The sequence below is a fragment of the Paroedura picta genome, chromosome 10 (assembly GCF_049243985.1).
Source record: "Paroedura picta isolate Pp20150507F chromosome 10, Ppicta_v3.0, whole genome shotgun sequence".
In the NCBI taxonomy this organism is placed as follows: Eukaryota; Metazoa; Chordata; class Lepidosauria; order Squamata; family Gekkonidae; genus Paroedura; species Paroedura picta.
The window spans coordinates 75,908,321-75,926,551 of record NC_135378.1 but is presented as its reverse complement, the minus strand read 5'-3'; the positions used below and the strand labels follow the sequence as shown (position 1 = coordinate 75,926,551).

The 18,231-nt window shown below is 44.5% G+C and overlaps 1 protein-coding gene across 3 annotated transcripts in view; it reads left to right on the top strand.

The window, feature by feature from the left end:
• The window catches only part of CCSER1 (coiled-coil serine rich protein 1), a 739,837-nt gene that overhangs the window by 39,627 nt on the left and 681,979 nt on the right, over window positions 1-18,231 (top strand). The gene's annotated exons all lie outside the window — the stretch shown is intronic.

Below are 18,231 nucleotides of genomic sequence, written 5' to 3'. Positions count from 1 at the left end.
CACTGCTGCCATTTCATTTACTGACACACCAACATCTCCACAGGTGGATGTTGTAGGATTTTTTGCCCTTGGGCCAAATGAGGTGCCTACTCCTTTGTAGGAAATGGGAACTGCAAAAGTGTCTAGGGTCCTGTGTACACCTCTAGTTTCTCCATGTGTCAGTCCTTTCTACCCAGATGCGAACTTGAATCTGGGACGATCAGGAGTGGACTAGGAGCTGCAGTCCTGGGCCTATTCTGCACATGTTGGATAATGCACTTTCAATGTACTTTAGAAGTAGATTTTCCTGTTCTGCACAGGAAAATCCAGCTGCCAAAGCACATTGAACGTGCATTATCCTATGTGCGCGGAATGGGCCCTGGTTTCTGCTCTCCCACATTTCACTTGTACCCACTTATAACCAAAATGCTTCCAGATCTCCGATATTTCCTTTTCCAGAAACGGCTTTCCCTTAATTGTTGTGCTTCTTCCCAGAGCGTGAAGAAAACATGGGAGGGTAAGGAAATCTGCACTCTCCAGTAATTTAGCATTGAACTTCATCCCTCGTTAGATCTTTCACAGGAAGAAGTCAGCATCAGCTTAGTTTGAGATGTTCTAATGAGCATAAAAAAGTCTGATTTCTTAGGGCAGTCACATCCCTTGGATCGGTGCGCTGCCTGAGCTGTCAGGGCCGGGCGACTCCAGGCATCTCTCTGCCTTGTCATACTCATTTGCTTTTTGTCAAGAGGCAAAGTTGCAAGGGAGGGGGGGATTATTCGAGCAGGAGTCTGAATTTGAAAGGAGAGGGGGGGAAAGAGTCAGGCTTATTTTGATCTATAGCTAATCAGGTCTCCGCCCCTCAACCTGGTTTCATCGCTGTGCCTTTTGGAATATGCGGAGCAGTCAAAGGGTGTAGAGAAACCACCCCGGTTGCTTCATTCATGCATGGTGCGCACTCTATTTCTCTCCACGTGATTACTGAAGCTTTGATGAACCAGCAGTTGGATGCGTAAACAGGTTTCCTTGAACAGCCGAGTGTTTTGAAGCCACGGGTCGGCTAAGTGCAAGTTCTGACTGTGCCTGAGATGGGCTGTTAGCCCATGCCGGCTCATCACTCCATTGTTGCAGGTCCTCAAGGGAGGGGCATCCACGGCTGACCCACTTCGAAGCGTGTGAGCTGTGAACCGAGAAGCTCCCGGTTCAGATTTCACCTCATCCATGAACTCATGAGGTGGCCTTTCGAAAGAGAGTCTCTTCCCTTGTCGCACAGAAATCTGCGATAGGAGAGTTTTCCAGGACTGGGCTCTTGCACAGGGGAGGGGCTGTGACTAAGAGGCAGCACATTTGCGTTGGGTGCACAATGTTCCAGGTTCACCCGCTGCTATCTCCAGTTAAAGTGCCCAGGACTTTCGAGACCTGTTACCTGTCAGATCAGATAATGCTGGGCAAGAGAGATGAATCGATAATAGTGTCAGTTCCAGTATGAGAGTAGCTTCATATGTTTACCTGTGGCCTTTCATGGACTACTCAGGAACATCCAGGAAAACCTGATGAGCCATTGACAGTCAAGACAGATTACACGGATGGTTGCCAGTGTTCTAATTTAGTATGAGGCTGCTTCATAGCTTTCTATGGGGCCTTCTAAGGGTTAACTGAGATAATATACCAAGGATCATGTAGGAAGCATGAAATGAAAGCCAAATATCATTAGCGGAGCTTCTCTCTCTCTCTTTCTCACTCTCTTTCTCAGTAGATTTATTAATTTTATGTATTTGAAACATTTATAAACTCACCTTTCTCCTGGGCAATCGGTGGCTAACAGATAAGGAATACCATCCTAAACAGAGTTACACATTTCTGAGCTGGTTGATTTCTACTCCAGCCTTTAAACACTGTTTAGGACTGCCTGGCTAAAAAAAACCTATAAAATGGGAATGTTTAAAACATCAGATTATCAAAATAAACCTGATCCAAAGTGAGTTCTTACTCAAATGTGCGTTTTGACTGGCTAAGGAAAGAAATCCTTAATTTCTTTTTAAATACAAGTTCTCATAAAAAATGTATATGACAAGTGCCATCTTATAAGAGGCCACGAAAAGAACTGTAAAAGCTGGACTGTAAAAGTGTAATTTAGAGACACTCCTTTTCATGGAGGGCCCTAATTAACATTATGAAGGAAACGGTAATTTGTGGGCATGCCCTCAGGTTACATGGGGTTGTGAGATCTGAAGTATGGACTAGAGATGTCAAATTTCCGGAATATGATTCTTGTGTGATATGAGCTGCTTTTTAAGAATACTGCAGGCACCGAAAGAATTAACTATTTCAGAGAAATGCTTCGTTTTTCTCCTGCAAAAAAAAATGGGTTAGTATGTCACAGAAGCAAGAAGGTTCAATTAGAATTGCAATTTTGGTTAATTAGCAGCATCTGTTGCTGTGACGAATGTGTGTATTGTCTAAAAGCAAATTCTGCTTTTTCCCTTTGAGAGTAGATATTTTTCTCACACAAACATTTATGCAGTTTTGCAGCACAGTCTTAAGCAGCATTATACCCTTCTAAGACTCATTGACTTGGATGGATTTAAAAGCGTGTAACTCTGTTTTAGGGTCACCATGTTAACCAGCTAAAGCAGAGTAGGATTAACTTTCTTCACTCTGGTGACCGCTGCAATTAATGGCAAGCATGCCTCTGGGAATGCACAGATTGTGTTTCCACCCCTGTCGTAACCACACCCTCAATCTCAGTCAAGATTTGGAGGTGATGTGAGGGTCCTCACTGGAACATCATGGAGGGCCCATATCCCCCCTGTGCTACAGCAGCCCCATTGGCTGCAAGTGGTGTTTTGGATCAAGTTCAAGGCCTTGTTTTGGACCTTTAAGGCCATTCGCCGCCTGGGTCTGGCATAACTCGGCGACCACCTATCTCCTTATGCCCCTAGCAGGGCATTAGGCTCTGCGAATCTAAACAGGATAGTGGTCCATGGGCCAAGAGAGGTCCGCCTGGCAAGAAGGACCAGAGGTTTGACTCAGTATAATCATATTTCTGCCAAAATAAGTTGGAATGGCTGCTGCTTTCCACAAATGATGCAAAATGGATGCAAAAATGATTCAAGAGGATTTTTCTACACAAGTAATAGGGCAGCACTGTCCAGAAGCTTAAACACAAGACTACTTGGATATATTACCGGGGACTGGGGTCTGTACCACTGGTGCTGGCCAGGACTCATGTTTATTGTAGTCCGTGGACATCTGGAGAGCCACAGTTTGGCCATCCCTATCAGGTTGGACCCCACTGTGTAATTTGACATCTATTAATGTGACGTTTTAACAATCATGCTCGGTTTCAGTTCTGTTTTTTTAGACGTCTGGTTGGTTCTACACTCTCAGGTGCTAATTCATTGTTTATTGAATGTCGCATCTCCACTCTGCCTTGAGTCCCACTGAGAAACGTGAGCTATAAATAATCTGAATAAGTAAATAAACCCCTGACTCTTGCACACAGGAAGTGAAATCCAAAGCCAGAAAGCGAATCAGTCATCTCTGACAAGGCCGGGGTACTAGAATAACGCAAGCCATGGTAGGACTGGTAATTTCATAGAATAATAGAATCATAGAATCATAGAGTTGGAAGGGTCCATACAGGCCATCTAGTCCAACCCCCTGCTCAACGCAGGATCAGCCCTAAGCATCCTAAAGCATCCAAGAAAAGTGTGTATCCAACCTTTGCTTGAAGAATTTCAGTGCCCAGGCTCCCAGTTTCACGGAAAACATGCGGTGGTGACTCATGAACATGTCCATGGCTGTCCTTCTTTGTGTGTAATTTCAGGATTTTGAGCGAAGCATCTCTGGTGTATTGTGATTAGGTAAACAAGCCCTGGATGAGCGCAGGAAAAAAAAAATAAAGATCTAAGGTCCTTCTTTCTGAGCGGCATGCTTTACATAATTGCCAGCGGTGAGAGCATTAATTGATTTATTGGTGTGATTAATCAATTAATGCATTATTCACCATTTTGAATTGTAGATTTTTAATTGGAGCTGTCCCCTGTGGAAAATGACATTGAGTGCTGATGGCACTGGTATATATAATTTATGTGCGTGATCCGGCAATGATTTTTTTTTCCTAAACAATAAATGCCTTGTCTGCATCATTTAGTCTGAAGAAACTGTTATCTTCATTAAATACACCTGTATGGGCAGAAAGGCAACAGCTACTTTAAAAAAAAGAGCCTGACAAATTAATCCATTCCTTTGTTTGAAAACTGGATGAACGAAGTATTCAGAATCAGAAAGGAATTTTCTCCCAATTCAGACTCCTAGATTTGATTGTTGTTTTGCCCCATCCTTTAATTTGTATCTTGGCTTTCTTTCTCTGATAATATGGGACTGTGGGGTGTGTAGCTTCTGCCTTTTAATGTTTTATTTCTGTAGCACACTGATCTCCCTGAAATTTTGTTCCTGGCAATCAGTGGACCCTTGGGTGCAGCATAGGTGGCAAATGCAGGAGGCAGCAGTACAAGTGGAGAATCCACAGAAACCTCTGCCCAATGGAAATTCTGCTGGAGGAACTGCATGACTATATAACAAGCCATTACATTTCTACTTGAAGAGAGCCAGTGTGACATAGTGGTTATGATTTGGGACACCCAGATTTAACTCTTTGCTCTACTTTGGAAGCTTGCTGGGTAATCACATGCTCTTAACTGGATCTACCTCAAAGGGTAGTTGTGTGGATGAAATGCAGGAGAAAATTATTATATGAATTACTTTAGGTCCTTGTTTGGGACAGAAGTGGGGCACACATGAACTTTCTACTCCCCCCCTCCAACAGATCTCAAGATAGCATGTGTGGGGGTCCCCCATTTTGTGTCTGAGGGCACTTTTGGGATTCTGACACAACTACAAAATGGCTGCCACAAAGGCAGAACCATCCACAAACTGGTTGTATTAAGAGGCAGAACCACACACACAGTTGAAAGCCAAGTACATGGGAGAAGAGAGGCAATGTAAAGGGTGGCCACTCCCACTTTCTACAAACATTTGGTGGGTACCTTTGCACCCACCAGCATCATGTTGGAGTTTTCAATTCTCGATGGACTTCCATTAAGGGCACTGACCAGATTCACATCAACTTTGTTTCCTTGACCTTTCTCCAGCGTACTTTCGCCTTGCCTGTGGTACATAGGTCAGTTCCACCCGACTTCTGACCAATGTATTCTCTCCCTGCTGTCTATTGTGGGTGTGTTACGTGCTTGATAGCAGCTCTGCTCTTGCAGTTGAAAGCAAACAAGAAAATCATTGGTGGGGCCCAATGATGACATCTGTGTTGTAGTGCAGCGGCCTTCCTATCAGTCGCGTGGCTCATTGGGTCCTCTGTTGGTAGTTAAAGGCGGGACCCAAGTCTGACTCAGCAATTCTTTGTGTAGGTTAGGCATCAGGCATGCAGGGAAGGAAGGAGTTTGTCAAGACCTTGGGCATGGTAGTTAACCTGGAGGCTGTCTCCCAGATCTCCTAGGTTCAGTTCCTGATGCACGTGTTGTCGTTCTGCTGGTCGGAGGGATGATCTGGGTCTGATTCTCTCAGGAGAAAATCAAACGATGGATGAATGGAGGTGCAACAAGTCGGGCAGGTGTGGAGTTCTGTTTACCAAGGCCTGGAAGAGTGGAGGTGAAACTGCAGAACTTCCCTCCTAATCTCCGCCAGTCCTGACAAGCTCGTTCGCTGGAGATGCGTAATTGACAACTCCATCGCTGTTCATATCCGTATACGGCGAAAAGGGTTCCGTTTGATTTGCTGCGGAGATCAAGGGGGAAGCCTGTCAGTTTTCACATCTGCATTTTGCAGCTTTTGCGAGCAGTTCTGCTTAAGGAAAACCAGCTGTTTCACATTAGAGGGCTGCAAAGAAGTGCTGGAAGTGACAAGTTTAGAGGTGCCTCCTCGATGAGAAGCTGACAAGGTTTCAGAGTTGTCAGTTTATTGTCCTTGGGAACCCATTTCATTTTGCCTGTTTTTTTGTAATTGCCGTAGCCGGTTCATTTATTTCACTCAAGCAATTACTGTATATTCTAAGCCAGGAGTAGTCAACCTGTGGTCCTCCAGATGTCCATGGACTACAGTTCCCATGAGCCCCTGCCAGCAAATGCAGATTTGCCCCTGGCAAATTATATGGGGGAGCAATGTGGGAGAACAGCGGGAAAAGACCCAGAAGCAAGGGTCAATGCCACTGTTTTAAATGGGTTGATCATTAGTTTTATAACTTTGCTGTTTTGAACTGTTGTCCACCACCATGAGACAGCTCGGCCAATTGGGGTGGCCCTATAAATCTAATTATAAATGAATAAATAAAATTATTGAGATGAGATCTCTATGTACCATAAGACTGTAATTCCTGGCCTTGAATTGAATTTGGAAGCCAAGAAATATCTAAATAAATTGGAAAGTTTTCTCAAACAGGGAAATGCCATGCCTGCATACCGCCAAGCTCCCACTACGGCAAAGACGGTTTAGAGTAAATTAATGGCATGAACCTTATTTGCCTTCCTGACAGTTGGGTGTGTGTGTTAAATTAGTGTTAGATGGCATAAAAGTATATCAAATAGCATTTAAACAGGCTTCTTTCCTATATTTATTTTCCCTGCTAGAGATCATCCTTTGCAATCAGTAATCCTCTTGAAACTTTCCCTTCCTTTAAATTTGCTATCAAAGTTTTGCCTGAGGAGGACTCAGCCACCTCCCCCCCTTCCACATTTGCTGTGAAGTTCAGTGCAATTATAGAAATATGAAACCCCCTTAAAACTGCTGCGGATCATATCAAGGTGCTCTCAGCTTCCTTCAGAATGCCTCTCTTCAGCAGGCCCCGTCAGATTTGCCTCTGCTTTCCCTCTACCCATCTACCGCCAATCTCAAGTCATTTTTGCACTGTGCCAAGTGTTGCTGGCAAAATGCGGGGTCCTTGCAAGGATTTCTTGGATTAGAATCCATAATCTTTCAGAGACCCCCCTCCTTCAGTTTGCTTATTTATATTAGGACACTGATTTTCACTTCTTCTGAGCACTGTTCCCCAATGTGGCCTATACCAGTGGTCCCCAACCTGCGGGCCGCGGCCCAGTGCCGGGCCGCAAAGGCCATGGCGCCGGGCTGCGGCTCCCTCTCCCCGCCCCCCCCCCCACAGTAAAAAACTTCCCAGGCCGCAAGCTTGCGGCCCGGGAAGCTTCTTACTGTGAGAAGGCGGGGAGAGGGAATCAGGGCCGGGCCGCGCTCGCGGGTGCGGTCCGATCCACGGGCGCGGCCCGCCGCGTGGGCGTGGCCCGTGCAGCAGTGGTCCCCGCGGGCGCGGCCCGATGCCCTGCCGGTCCCCAGCCTCATAAAGGTTGGGGACCACTGGCCTATACCACATATTTCAGGAGCTTATAGTGCAGTTTCTGGTTGGCACCTGGTAAAGTTTCTGGTTGGCAGGTGATACCCACATTCAAATACCTGCTACTAGAAGAACAGGTAAGCCGGCAGTCCTCCCTGTGGAACAGGCCTCATGCCAAGGATGGAAGTCAACTCGGATTTTTGGGGTGACGATGATAGAGAACACAGAGTGAGTAAGAGGCTTAAAAGACGGCTGTTACGGCTGAGGTCATGTAGTACCAAAACCAGTTCTGCTACAAGAAACATTTTGTGTTCCAGAACTTTGCCCCCAAGGATTATGAAAACAACAACAACAACTTAGAAATGTGCTACTGGAGCAAAATTCCCTTCGACGTATTGAAATATTAGGTGTATAAGAGGAGCTTGTCTGGGGCTGAGAAGGAAATCACGTAAATAGCAGAGGGGAATTTAGAGGCAGCTGGTGACTTTTGAAGATAGGTAATGGAATTCCTTGCGTAACCTCCCCATTTTGGCTGCAGCTTCAAAGCTGTGTGGACAGGTACAAGTTATTTCAGTGGCAGGTTGGTTAAGGAATAACTTGGGCCTGGTCTCTGAATGGATCAGAATGTAGTGGCAGGGTCCTGAGAGGAAAGAGGGGATTTTAGACTGTGAGTCACTTTAGAATGCATCCCTGCATTTGAAAAAAGCCTGTGCCGGCAGGGGCTCATGGGAATTGTGGTCCATGGTGCATCTGGAGAGCCACAGTTTGGCCACCCCTGCACTAATAGAACCTATGGATTCTTTAGACTGGGGTCTTCCCACCTTCTCACACTGCTTCTTGACCTATTTTCTGTCTGTCTTTCGGTTAAGGAGAATTTTTCTTCTGGCCCTGGTCACAGGTCATCAGGACTGTCCGGCACTAAAGAATGACTTTGTTTCATCTGCTGCTTCCAGTGCTTTCTTTTACCTGAGCTGGAAAAAGGTTCAGCCGGAAAGAATATCGAGAGCAGCAGTGCAGAGATTGCACACGCAGGCTGGCGGTTTCAGTTACATAACCCGTTTGACTGCTGCAGATGTACTCGGCAAGGTAGTCTGCAGGCTCTGGCGCGTGGGAGAGAGGTGTGAAGAGAAGAACTTGTTAGCTCCTTGAACTGAGGCCAAGAAACCTCCTGTTGAAACCCGAGACAGGTGGATCCTGGATTCTGAACTCTGAGTGGCGACAGGGATTCGAAGCAACAGGCAGCTGCAGGGAAGCGTCTGGCGTGACAGTTCATCCAATCTGGAAAAGGCCAGGTGCACAGTACCGTTCTCTTCCAGATATCTTTGGGCCAGTCCGATCGATTCCAAGGTCCTGCGGTCTGCCAAATGACTTTCATTGCTAAAGCTACAGCACAGTTGGGTGCAATTAATAGTATGAAACTCAGCTGTTAGCATATACCCAACTCACCCCTTTTGCTGGTTTATTTTATTTTATTGGCTTTTTCTTTTGATACAATGGTTTTCTTTTCTCTAGCCTTTCTGTCTCCCTTAAGCCCCAGGCCTCTTGGCACATTCTATCTCTGCACATTGTGACTCCGGGCATTGTATGTGAGGAAGTGTGCGTGGACTCAAAAGCTCATCCCTTGAATAAAACTTGGTTGGCCTGAAAGGCACCCCTGGAATCTCAGTTTGTTCCGCTGCTTCAGACCAACACGGCTCCCCGCTTGAATCCTAGGCCTAGTTAGGTCTAGTTAGGGACCCACCCTTCTTAACTAGACCTTTACACAAAATTAAAAACAAGTTATGGATGAATTTTGTAAACCTTGTGAGCCCCCTTCTCTGCTGTAGTTTAATATACTAATTTTGTGCTCCTCCTCAAACATATATATATATATATATATATATATATATATATATATATATATATATATATATATATATATATATATATATATATATATATATATATATATATATATATATATATATATATATATATATATATATATATATATATATATATATATAATTATATAATTCACATGGGAATAAGCCTCACTTTGATCAGTGGGACTTGGTTCTTCGTTTGAGCTCCATGCTACCTTCCCAAAGGTGTGCACGACAGTAATCCTCTCTGGTTCCATTGTTCATAGATTTCTAGGCGACTTTCCTTAAGGAGGCCAATTCAATTAATCATGTTTCTATTCTAGGACTAGGTTTGGATTTCCTTTGTTGAAGGAAAGGTAGCTCTATGGGTGAAGCTGCTGCTATTAAAAGCAGGGGTCCACACAGGTTATTTCAATGTGTATGGGGGAGGGGGCGCAGCAAGTCCCTACTCTGGCTCTCAGCACACTAATTGGAGGGGAAGGTTGCAAATCCATGGTTTAATTTAACTACCGTTAAACTGACCATCTGTTTGCAGACCACTCTGTTATCTGTGGTTAATTAGGCTGTGTCAAACCAGTAACTGAAACCTGGGTTTGAAGGTGGTGGTGGTGGTTGTTGTTGTTGTTGTTGTTATTATTTCCCGCCACTCCCTACAGGCTCGTGGCGGGTAACAGTAGTCTTAAAACCCCCCATTAAAGCCTCCACTAAAAGACTATAAAAATACCCAACACGGCGGTAAATACTACTCTCCCCTACCCGAACAAGGGCATTGGGGGATGGAGGGTAATGATGACTACTTCAGACCCCCAGGGTCTGATCAACCATGGTTAGTCTTGATTGTGGTTTCTCGCGATGTGTCAAAGCAGCCATCCTGGCTTAATCCTTCGCTGGCCCTGTCTTCTGTGGCCCCTGAGTGATGATGATGAGATCGGCATTTGCAAAATGAACCAGACTTTGAGAGGTGATCTGGAAGCAGAATCTTGGCTTCACAAACCATAATTGAAATGAACCGTGACTCTGATATCTCTGAACCAAACCTTCAGTATGGTGAACATGCAACCTGGTACTGGATTTCCCTGTCACCATAACTGTAAAAGAGTGGGCTAAAAGCATTCGGTAATTTAATAGTCATGACACAGCACTAAGGCAGGAATACTCCTCAGCATATAAAGACTGAAAGTGCAAGATTGCATAACTGTCACATTAGAAATCAGCCAAGCCAGCCTCTTTCTGCTGTTCCAGAGATTGATGACAAGGCCTTGGGCTGTCTTCAGAACTCACTGAGTTAGAATCATAGAATTATAGAGTTGGAAGGGGCCATACAGGCCATCTAGTCCAACCCCCTGCTCAACGCAGGATCAGCCCAGAGCATCCTAAAGCATCCAAGAAAAGGAACTCCTGATGGAGCTCTCTTGCCAAGCCTACGGTTGACGCCAACCCAGAAAGCACCTCTAGATTCGTGATCTAGCTTGGGCTTCCCCATTTCAATTTCATTTGATCTTTATATTTCCATCATTCCTCCCTTTTCTACTTCAGGGCTAGACTATTTTATTAACTGAACTGGATGGCAGTGTGACGTCAATATTTTAACGTGAAGTTTAATTTTAATCCAATTTTAATTCAGTTTTGTGTTTTTATTGTGGAATCTATGAACAGATTAAACTTGAACACCGCCCCGAGATGACCTGGTTGAGAGGGGATGGTATATAGATTGAAACAAAGACATAAACAAACACCCTGGACTTGATCTTTGGCGCAAGGCTAGAAGTGGATGTGACAGCTAGGAATGCAGTGCCATGGTCAGACCATTATCCTGTAAAGGCCCAACTGTGGCTTTCTCACCCTCCCCCCACAGGCGGCGGTCACATTTATGCCTGAGCAAAGAGATTTACAGATCCTGATGGTTGCTGGAATGCCCTGTGGGATGCAAAACTCACTAACTCATTACATGAGATGGTCAACAATTGGCATAGCCACCATTGATGAAATTGCATCCTGCTGTCCTCTGTCTTCCCATCGTAAGTCAGCATCTTGGTATACCAATGAGCTATGTGAAAGGAAATGAGAACTGAGATGGCTAGAGAAAGTTTGGAGGAAAACTCATGACAAAGCCTCAAGAACATCTTATACTTTAGATAGCAGTGTTAAACAGGGATGAAAGAGCTCCCAATAGGAAAAAAATTGGCCTTACATTTTCAAATGTACCAAAATCTATGTTTTGAGCAGCATTGCCATGCACAGTTACATATACTCACTGTAGATCTTTTCTCTTGATGTTACACAACATGCCTTTTTTAGTATCGTATAATGCAGGACAGAAGGGTTGTGTTGACTTGAGGATTTGCGGGCTCAGATGCATTGGCTTTGAGGAGTCCTTCTGCTCGTGCTCTGTATGAACTAAATTCCTCTCTTTCATGTTGAACGTTGTGGTTTTTGGAGTGTCACATAACCTGGTGCTCCTTTTGGAAGTTGATAAGTAGGATGTGAACACCTTCTACTAATGTGGGTGACATTGTGGAATGAAGCTTATTGGTAAAGCACACAATTTACATACAGAAGGTCTCCATTTCAAATCCTGTCACCTCCTCATAAAAGGATCTCAGATGTCAGGCTGGCAAACTCCTTTAATTGAAACTGTAGGAAACTGTTAAATGGGATGAGCCATTCCAATGCTTTGACTCGACTTGGTTTTTTAGTAATCTTTATGCAGTTTTTCAGTTCAGTTTATTTCATTTCCAGTCCACTGATCATAGTGCAAAAATCAAATATGATAGAAAAGTAAAAAATACCCACTTCCAGCGAGCTTTAACCCTTTTCGAACCAGTTCTCATGGAAGGCCAACAAATGGGCCAATGAGGTGCAAACCACCCCCTGATATTGCCTCTTAGCATTGGTATTCAGCGGTTTACTGTCTTACAGCAGATGGATTTTAATTTTATTTAGTACCATGTTTTCCCAGCATGCCTTTAAAGAGCTGAAGCAATGTATATGCTGTTCATTTAGTCCATTTTAACCTCCTTACAATCTCATGAGGTAGGCTAAGCTGAGGGGCTCAGGTGGACTTTATGGCATTTGTGAATTTCAGTCTGGGTCTTCTGAGACCTAGCTCAACACTTTGACCCTGTTGCCACACTAGCTCTCTGCCCTGAACCGTGTTTCATTGTCTGTCCTTCCCATCGTAAGGTCTGGGAACGATTTGTTTGTCTGGTGGTTCTCCTTGTACATCCTGGGACCTACAGTGATAGTTGTGGAGTGCTGCACACTTTCTAGACAGCAAAACCATGCGTCATATATGGTTGAACCGTGCCATGTTCTCTTTAAAAACAGATCTATCAAAATCAAGGCTCCTGCTTTATGCTGGTAGAGAAACGGCAACACGGCTTGTTCATGGTTGCCTGCCTTCTCCCCCCTCCCCTCTCCTTCCCCAGTATTGATCTGAAGCCGTGCTATAAATCATTCTATATTTAAACTAAATCATAGAGCAAATAATTAACATTGAATCTGCCTCTACTGATACAATCTCATGTCTGTAAATGAAGAGACGGGTAAAAAGGCAGGGGAGGCGAGAGTTGAACAATAAGCATTGTAACGTCAGATTGGGCAAGGCGTAAAACTTGATGGAAAGAGCTGCATTGTCAGAAGCCCATAATATGTGCCTTGCGTCGTATGCTTCTCATTACAGCATTTTTAAGCACCTGGGTTGTCTTCAAGGATACTAATTAAACATCTGGGGCATATGGAAGAATCAACAAATTTATGCATCGTATGTGATAGATGGATCCCTCCCCCCACCCTCTGTTTCACGATGAAGTATCCTTTTATGTCATTTTGTTCTGAAATATTTCTGTAGCATTCCGCACTCCATATATAATTTACACAGGCTGCGGTCCTAAAGCCAGGGATTAGGAAGGAAGCCCAGAATTACTTTTCTTTCTCAACCACTTCTCCATGGCAAAGCAACAGAGGAAGGCAACTGTTTGCAGGGAAGAAGCTATGGGTATAGGGGAGTGTTTAATATTTTTCCCCTCTTGCTGTTTTTCCGCTTCAGGTTGCCTGCCCATTCTACCCAGGTCTTCGAGTTCAGGTCAAGAAAAGGCAGCAGGGGGATGGGGTGTTACTAGGGAAATCAGCAAGTGGGAAAAAGGTTTAGCACCCCTTCTCCTTCTCATGCCTCTCTCCTGCAAACTCTCCCCTCTTCACTGCTGCTTTCCAGTAGATGCAGAAGAACAAAGAATAGGATTGATGAAAGGTGTACCAATAAAGAAACCATTAAACCCAAGTGTAATGTCCAAATCTTTAATGAAGTAAATCGGGAGTCAAGCCAAAATGGGCTTCAGGATTTTAACTTCCGTTTTCATGATGTTTGAAGGTTACATTACATGAGAATTGCTGGGAGCCTCCAAAAATACGTGAACATTTTGTTGATTGATACTATGAGAGAACACTATCGACATAGTGAACAATGATTCTGCTTGAACATATTTTGAAATTGACAAGGAGCGGATCACCGTGGAAGGTTTGAAAACTCAGGTAGAAATCTGGAACCCTGCTTTGGCCTGACTCCCAATTTATTTGATTAAAGAAGTCGCTTGCCTGAAAACCCCCATGAAGTCACCATAAGTCGGTTGTGGCCTGTCTGCTCTTACCCATCCCTGTTTCTGTGGACAAATGCTTTGGATTGCCTTGAAAGTTAAATAAAAAGGACTTTATGGATACTGAGCCCAATAGCCAGTAAGCTGTTACTTTCAGAATTGCATGAGGTTTTTCAACTGGTGGGCTTTCCCTCATTTTCAGCATTGGAATCCATGAAAACCTGCTAGTAGTCCCTGGCCCAAGGCTGGTGCACCTGTTGTCAACCAAGACCAAGGGTTTTCTGTCCTGGTCCTGTGAAACTTGCTTCCGATTGAAATCTGAGCCCTGTGGGACAGTTTGGTGTAGTGGTTAGGAGTGTGGACTGGCACGCCGGGTTTGATTCTGCGCTCCCTCACGTGCAACCAGTTGGGTGACCTTGGGCTCACCACGGCACTGATAAAGCTGTTCTGACCAGGCAGTGATATCAAGGCTCTCTCAGCCTCACCTACCTCACAGGGTGTCTGTTGTGGGGAGATGAATGGGAAGACAACTGTAAGCTGCTTTGAGCCTCCTTTGGGTAGGGAAAAGCGGCATATAAGAACCAACTCTTCTTCTTCTTCTACTTGTTTCAGTTCGAATGGGCCTGTGAAGTGGAGCTGCTATATGGCCACAATTCTAAGCTTTACCTTTGTTCTGATTCCATAAACTAGGTTTGTGGCTAAAAGTAATTCATTGACCTTGTGCAACCTGTAATTAAATATGGAAGCAGCTCCGTATGGCAACGAAACACTTAAAAAAACAATATTTGCTCATGCGGTAGTGCCGCTGAAGGCCTCTTGATGTCAAATCATCCATCACAGAACGAGCTCTCTTGAAGAGTCCATGAGAGAGGCAAGGGAAAGCAGGACACGGATTGTATTCTAGCGGCTAATGAAGAAAATGCTTAACAACTACAGTGACCTCTTGGAAAGTATAACTTACAGATGATCCTTTATCTGAAGTGACATTTGGACATATACCGCAGAGAGTAGCGTGAGAGGTTGACAGCTATGTTGCTTGTCTCACCAGCGTCCTTGCCCGGTAAGACACATCCTGAGGAAAAAGGATTCCTTTCTCGGTACTAACACAGGTGAACCTTCTTTTCCGTTCCTCATTGTGTCTGGGAGATTTCTGCTTCTTTCCTCTTCTCCCCATCTTGCCTTCTCTCCTCCCTCAATACTGGCCCTCCTCCCTGGTTGTGTGGCGTGTGTTGTATGTTTCTGTTTTTTTTTTAAATTGAATTGTTTGAATATTTTATGCGCACTGTACTCTAAACGCTGTTTTAACATCTTAAATATTTTACTGTTTTGATTATTGCTGCATCAGGGACCCTATGTGGTTGGAAAGGCAGCAGAGGCATATTTTAAATTATATCAGGATTGTGTGTCGATTGGAAGGGGGAGGGAGCCTTGGGGAAACGGAGAGGCGGAAAGACAGAATGTGGCCGAGCCGTGTGACCTGATGCTTGCAGGCCAGCCAATGGGCAGGTCTGAAGGTTAGATTTTCAGACTGGAAGAGACCCTCCTTCCTTAGTGGCTCCCTCTAAGATGACTATAGCGCTAAAATTAACTGGTTGCCTCCTGAGGCTGAGTAGCTGTTTTTACACTGGTGTAAAAGAGGAGTTTCAACCTACTCTGCATTGCAGTGGCAGAGGGAACTCCGTTCCTCTTTGAGATTTGCACTTTTAAAAAGGCGGTTGAAAGGTCTTCAGACAGGGAGGTGCATAAGAGGTGAATGAGGGTGATCTTATGTGGAACTACTCGAGTCTTAGCCCAGTGGAATCAATATGCTCAAAGTAATTCTGCAGAGGATTGTAGTGGAATTAACTTAAGAGTAGTCACTTGGAAAGGGGTCTTTCCTAGATCAACCACTCAAAATACTCTTCTTGAGGGACCTGCTTCAGCGTTCCCATTTCACCAGTCCAGCTTTTCTTTTTTGTGTATGGGGACAATGGAGGAGGGGGGACATGATAGAGGTTTATAAAATTATGTATGGAGTTTTGGCTCTCTGTGGGATACATAACACTTTCTCTCCCATGATTTTGGAGCTCACCCTGTGAAACTCATGGGGAATAGGTTCAGAATAGACAAAAACAGGTACTTCTTTACTCACTGATTAATACATTTGTGGAATTCTCTGCCAGGGGACAAAATGCTGTTCGTGGGCAGTGAACCTCAGGATACCAGTGACAGGAAGCAATGTCAGGGGAAAGACCTTGGTCATCAGCAGTGGAATAGGCTGCCTAAGGAGGTGGTGAACTCCCCCTCACTGGCAGTCTTCAAGCAAAGGTTGGATGCACACTTTTCTTGGATACTTTAGGATGCTTAGGGCTGATCCTGCATTGAGCAAGGGGTTGGAGTAGATGGCCTGTATGGCCCCTTCCAACTCTATGATTCTATGATCATGCCCTGTTTGGTGGCTCTCCAGAGCAACTGTTTTCCTACTGTGTGAAACCGGATGTTGGACACGATTTTTACTTATTTACTGACAAAATATATATCCTGCCTTTCTGACCAATCGTGGTGACTTAAGTGGATGTTGCCCTCAATCACTTTTGCCCTCAATTGCTCCCAGCATTAGGCTCTTCTCCAGGAAGTCCTTCCTTCTCATGAGGTGGCCAAAGTATTTGAGTTTCATCTTCAGGATCTGGCCTTCTAAGGAGCAGTCAGGGTTGATCTCCTCTAGGACTTGACCGGTTTGTTTGCCTTGCAGTCCAAGGGACTCGCAAGAGTCTTCTCTAGCACCAGAGTTCAAAAGCCTCAATTCTTTGACGCTCGGCCTTCCTTATGGTCCAACTTTCACAGCCATACATTGCAACTGGGAAGACCATAGCCTTGACTAGACGGACATTAGTTGGCAGGGTGATGTCTCAGCTTTTTAGGATGCTGTCTAGATTTGCCATAGCTTTCCTCCCCAGGAGCAAGCGTCTTTTAATTTCTTTGCTGCAGTCCCCATCTGCAGTGATCTTGGAGCCCAGGAAAATAAAATCTGTCACTATCTCCATTTCTTCCCCATCTATTTGCCAGGAATTGAGAGGGCCGGATGCCATGATCTTTGTTTTCTTGATGTTGAGTTTCAAGCCAACTTTTGCACTCTCCTCCTTCACCTGCATCAACAGGCTCTTTAGTTCCTCTTCACTTTCTGCCATTAGAGTGGTATCATCTGCATATCTGTGGTTGTTGATATTGCTCCCTGCATTCTTGATCCCAATTTGTGACTCCTCTAATCCCGCCTTTCTCATGATGTGCTCTGCATACAAGTTAAATAGGCAAGGCGACAGTATACAGCTCTATTCGTGTATCCAATCCCCTCTCAAAGCTGTCTGTGCTTGCAGCCACCGCCACATCCTGCAGCAGTGAATTCCATGTGTAAATTACTCTTTGGGTGAAGAAGAACTTCCTTTTGACTTTTCTAAGCCTGCTGCTCAGTAATCTCATGGAGCGCCCATGGATTCTTGTATTGTATCATCCCATGTACAGTTTTGTAAACCTGTATTTGGGGGGTTGATGGAAATATATCCTGGCATATCTTTTCAAAGGTTGTAGTGGAGAGGTCATCTTGGATGAGGACTGCAGTGTGGAGGCTGACAGAAATGCCCATCAGCCCAAGTGCTCTTAGCATCTATGTTTGCATCTATGTTTAACTATGTTAAATCTAGCTTTGTGCAGGGGTCGTCTCTTAGACAAACAGCATACAGAGCTAGATTAGAAGAGGGTATTTCCTCTTTATTTTATCTTCACAACAGGCCTGTGAACTTGAAGTACCTTAGGTTGATGTGAAGGCCCCCAATGAGCATCATGGCAGGGAGAGATTTGAACTTGTTCTAGTCCAACATTAGACCACTGCACTGCCCCAGCTCTTCTTTGAAGTGAGGACCTCTGTTTGTGCTTTAGATCACCCAGAGATAGGGCATGTAGCTGCATCTCAGAGTACATTACAGAGTACATCTCAGACGCATTACTTTCAAGTGGCTCTTACAGTTGTCGTAAAGGTACTCAGGGTTGTCACTGAGCACCAAGAGTGGGGGAAGCAGCAGGGATCAAAAGGTGGATCAAGCTGACAACAACCGTTTCCCATATTCTAGAATCCTCTGCCCCACGAAGTGCATCTCAACCCTTGGCCTTTTGGAAAGTGGCTAAATCCATCTTGTTCTGGAGGGCCTTTGATGTTTTACTTCTACAAACCATAGACTTAAAAAAAAATAGCTCAACTTCAGTTAAATTCAGATGCACTGCTGAATTTTGTTTTTGTTTTTTATCGTTTACGAGTTTTGAATCTGATTTGCAGCTGTTTCATTAATTGTCCAGTGAGCTGCTTTTTAAATCCTCATGGATGCTACTTGGTCGTGATGTTTTATTCAATGATTCTGTTACAAAACTAGATATGCTAATCACATTCATCTGTATTTTCATCAAGAGCATC